This window comes from Suncus etruscus, chromosome 10 (assembly GCF_024139225.1).
Source record: "Suncus etruscus isolate mSunEtr1 chromosome 10, mSunEtr1.pri.cur, whole genome shotgun sequence".
NCBI classification, from domain to species: Eukaryota; Metazoa; Chordata; class Mammalia; order Eulipotyphla; family Soricidae; genus Suncus; species Suncus etruscus.
Window position 1 is genome coordinate 107227943 of NC_064857.1, and position 4850 is coordinate 107232792.

General features: G+C 39.0%; 1 non-coding gene across 1 annotated transcript; it reads left to right on the plus strand.

The window, feature by feature from the left end:
- Window positions 1-2170: 2170 nt before the first annotated feature.
- LOC126021720 (U6 spliceosomal RNA) lies at window positions 2171-2276 on the plus strand. The gene has a single exon (XR_007500206.1). It is a non-coding gene; the product is annotated as a U6 spliceosomal RNA (small nuclear RNA).
- The last annotated feature ends 2574 nt before the right edge of the window (window positions 2277-4850 follow it).

Consider the following 4850-nt stretch of genomic DNA (forward strand, 5'->3'; position numbering starts at 1 on the left):
ACCCGTGTCTGCCTCTTATTTTAGAGTGCATTTCCTTATTCTGGAGAGATAGCCGCCCATTCCTGTTCTGATGTGTACTTTGCTTTTTGTTTGTTTGTTTGTTTTGTTTTTGGGTCACACCCGGCAGCACTCAGGGGTTACTTCTGGCTCTATGCTCAGAAATCCTCGTGGCAGGCCCCGGGGACCACGTGGATGCCGGTATTAGAACCAGCAACCTTCTGCTTACAAAACAAACACCTTGCCTCCATGCTATCTCTCCGGCCCACCTCCCCTTTTATCAATTCTAGAGAACATTGTGTTCTTTTCTGAGCATACATCTCTATCTACTTTTCTCCTTCTCTCCCTTTATTTCCCAAATGAACTATTTACTTTAAAAAAAAAAAAGAGAAAGAAAGGGGTCAGAGTGGTGGCACAGCAGGAGGGCATTTACCTTGCACATGGCTGACCTAGGATGGACCATGGTTTGATCCCCTGGTGTCCCAAGCCAGGAGCGATTTTTGAGTGCATAGCCAGGAGTAATCCCTGAGCATCACCATCACCGGGGTGGCCAAAAAGCAAAACAAAAAAAAAAAAAAAAAAAAAAAAAAAAAAAAGAGAAAGAAGAGAAAGAAAAACAATGATGAGATATCATATAAAATTTGACTTCTTTTGAGAGGGGACGTGGGAACTTTGGACATAGCTGGTGAAGATCAGGTGTTAATCCCAGAGCGGTGGGTACTCAGGAGACTACGCAGTGCCAGGGATTGAAAGTGGTCCTTCTGCACGCAGAGATGTGCTTCACCCTTGGAACGTTCTCTACAGTTCTCTTAACAAGAGGGAGGCCTCCCCCACAAGTCCTACCTACTTAGCACCATCGCAGCTTAAAAGTACTGACGGATCTTTTTTTTGGTTTTTGGGCCACACCCAGCGGTGCTCAGGGGTTACTCCTGGCTGTCTGCTCAGAAATAGCTCCTGGCAGGCACGGGGGACCATGTGGGACACCGGGATTTGAACCAACCACCTTTGGTCCTGGATCGGCTGCTTGCAAGGCAAACGCCGCTGTGCTATCTCTCCGGGCCCGGATCTTTTATTTTTGGCACACTGAAACCAAGTGTGTATGGGTACCATAATCAAAGTGTGTGACATTTCAACTGAAGGGAGGGAACAGCACAATTGCTGCATGGGAACATCACAACTACAATGTGGATAGCCACTACTAAACAACCAAGGGTTCTATGCATGAAGAAGAATTTTCCTAAACATTTACACACTTAATTATGAACCATCAAGATATGTAAGGAACAGATAGTAGATCTGAATAAAGATACTGACAGCAACACAAAGTGGTAGGAGATTTTAATTTCTCATTGCTAGATAGATCATCAACTAGGCAAAAACAAGGAAACACTGACATTAAATGAAGAAATGAAAGAGATGCAACTAACAGACATATAGTGCTCTTCATTCAAAAAAAAAAAGTCGAACATATCCTAAGATAGACCATATATATTTTTTTTTTTTTGGTTTTTGGTTTTTGGGTCACACCCGGCGGTGCTCAGGGGTTACTCCTGGCTGTCTGCTCAGGAATCGCTCCTGGCAGGCACGGGGGACCATATGGGACACCGGGATTCGAACCAACCACCTTTGGTCCTGGATCGGCTGCTTGCAAGGCAAACACCGCTTGTGCTATCTCTCCGGGCCCAGATAGACCATATATTGAAAAAGGAAACATGTCTCCACGAAAACCAAAAAGAGAGAAATCTTATCAACTACAGGTATGTTCTCAGACCATGATGCTTTGAAAGTGAAAATTAATAAAGAGAAATGGGGAAAAATATCAAACACTTGGATACTAAACAGCTTACTAAGAACCAGTGGCTCAAAGAAGAAATCAAAGAAGAAATAAAAAGATTCTTGAAAATAAATGAGAATAAAGTCACAAGTTATTCCAGAACCTGGAACACAGAAAAAGCTGTATTAAGAATCAGTGCAGGGGTCGGAGAGTAAGGTGTTTGCCTTTCATGCAGGAGGTCATCAGTTCAAATCCTGGCATCCCATATGGTCCCCCGTGCCTGCCAGGAGCAATTTCTGAGCCTGGAGCGAGGAATAACCCCTGAGCATTGCCGGGTGTGACCCAAAAACCACAAAAAAAAAAAAAAAAAAAAAAAAAAAAAAAAAAGAATCAGTGCAAGTGCTCGATTTGGTAGCACATATGCTACAATTGGGACAATACAGAGAAGATTAGCATGACCCATGTGGAAGGATGACATGCAAATTGTGAAGCATTTCATGTAAAAAAAAGTCAATGCAAATATATATTAGGAAACAAAACCCAGGCATAACATAATTTTATAGTGCAAGCTACTAGAAAAAGACTAATAAGGGGAACCCAAAGTAAGCAGAAGGAGGGAAATAATAAACTTAGAGCAGAAGTTAATGAAGTGGATATAAATAAACAAAAAAAAATCTTTCCTAAAAGATCAGTAAAACTAAGAGCAGAAAATTATGCTTCCCTGGGTTCACTCACAGGTTGTGTGATGAGTGCTCACATGCACTCCATTGCTAGCACAGTACTTTTTTTGTTTGTATTTGGGCCTCGCCCAGTTGTGCTGAGGTTTTGTGCTCAGGGAATCATACAAAGTGCTGGGGTTTTGAACCCTAATCAACAGTATGCAAATGAGGCACCTGTCCTATCTATTATTACTCCAGCCTCTCTGCAAGTTCTTTTTAGATTTTGCTGCTTTTAATATTTCGTCTGTCTTTGGCATCAGTTATTCTGATCACAATGTGTCTTGGAGGTCTCTTTGGATCTATTTTCCTTGGGACTTTTGGGTCTCTTGGACCTGCAGTCCTGTTCTTCTAGGACTCTGATGATTCTTCTATTGTTCCTTTTGAATTCAGCCCATAGTTATCTGTTATGCCACTGATTTCTTTTCAGATTTCACTCCATCTTCTGTTGGTTTCCTAGAGTTTTCTTGTATCTCATCTTAGAGTTCCTCTATTTTTTTCTCAGATGCTGTTATTCTGCTACTTAGAGCTTTATTGACAAACCCTCTGCTAAACTCACAAAAGAAAAAAGAAAGAAAACACAAATAAAGAGAATCAGAGATGATGAGAGAAATTACAACAGAACCCCAGAAATACAAAAGATCATAACAACTTTATTTCACGAAATTTTGACAATCTAAAGGACAAATTTATAAAATAATATAAATTCCTAAGACTAAAACAGGTGGAAATAGACTGCTTTTCTGATGGGGGGTGGGGAAAAGAGCGAGCGAGAGAGCTAGAGCCCACTAACCAGCCATCCCATTTACCTCTTTTGATTGGATACCTTTTTCATGGGTGAGATTTAAACTGAACAACTAAATTCACCTGGCACTCAACCCTTCCCTTCTGGCTATATTAGCTTTATCATTTTCTAGAAACAAACAAACTCATTTATCCCCTCACCTCTCTATATTTTTAACTGCAATGTGATTAAGTCTTTTACCTTCACTCCCCAATATATATTTTTTTACTTGCAAGAGGATTAAGCTTTTCTTACATAAGCAGATATTAGGATTTAATAAAATCACATATTAAGTGCCTACTCAGCCTAGTGTTTTTCTGAATTAGTGCTGTTTTACTTTTTTTTTTATTTTTTAAACATCATTCTCTAAAGCTTGTGGTCAAATTAATTCCATTCTATATTCTGGGAAAGCTGTTTACTATTAAAAATAAAAAAGAGCATTGTTTACCTGAAGATCAGCACAGAGATTCTGTTTCATTAAAGAGATTTAATAATTTACTTAGAAACAAGCTGTGATTTTCATTATAAAACTTATCTAGCATACTACAAAGAATCACTATTATTTTCCTACTGTCAAGAAAGCTGATAGGACATAAATACTTTACCAATGTGTACAGAACAGTTTACCATTATGCTATGCATGCATCTGAAGAAATAATGTATGTTCTTCTACAGTGATATAATTCAACAGAAAACCTGTCACTTCTCAAGCACTTGAATGATTTCCCCATTTCTTATATCCTTGCACTGCACATGCTAATTTGATTATATTTGTTTACTTCTTTATTTTGGTGGCTAAGTGTCATAGTTCTCTTTTATGATTTGCTAAGTAATTCAAGGTGCTAGGCTGACTGTATTACTCTAGTTCTAATTCCTACTTTATAAAGAGACAGTAAGCACTTTTGTTGAGGGTAATGTGTTTGTAGAAATAAATATTATTGGGAGAATTATCTATAATTTTTCCTTCTCTGTAACTAGAGGCACAGAGGGACATATTTCAAATTCTCATTAGCAAGGACTTTCAGTTATTTTGTAAAGATTTGTAAAATTCCATCTAGTTGAATCTTGTCAACAATCTTTGCATATCCTTCAGGCTTTAATTTATAAAGCCTTATTGTAGGTGATAGAAGGGTAGAGGACCCTGTTAATGAGCTTTTTGGTCAATAATAAACTAAGAAAAAACTGCCTTGTCACCAGCCCTGAAGGAGTCCACAAACCTGAGTTCCTCATCTCTTTGAAGTGCAAATACTGAGCTCCTTGGAGATGAATGAAAAGGAATCACTACCTAGGTGCAGAAACAAAGGCACCACCCAGGGAAGGGTGGAATGCCTTAGAAAAGGAGAAATTTCTAGAAAAATCTAAAAGTTCTGGTAAGAATATTAAAGTAACATCTAAGTCCAGTTCCCCCTGCCCATGGTATCAACATCCAGATTAAATTTATGTATGCAGAGAACGTCAAGCTGAGGAAGTTTGGAAGATGTATCAAGTTTGTCCAGGTATTTGTGGATCTTTCTCCACCTTGGTCTGCTTCTCACCCTGAGATGTATATTATAAACTTTCTCCCCGCTGAAGAATCCCA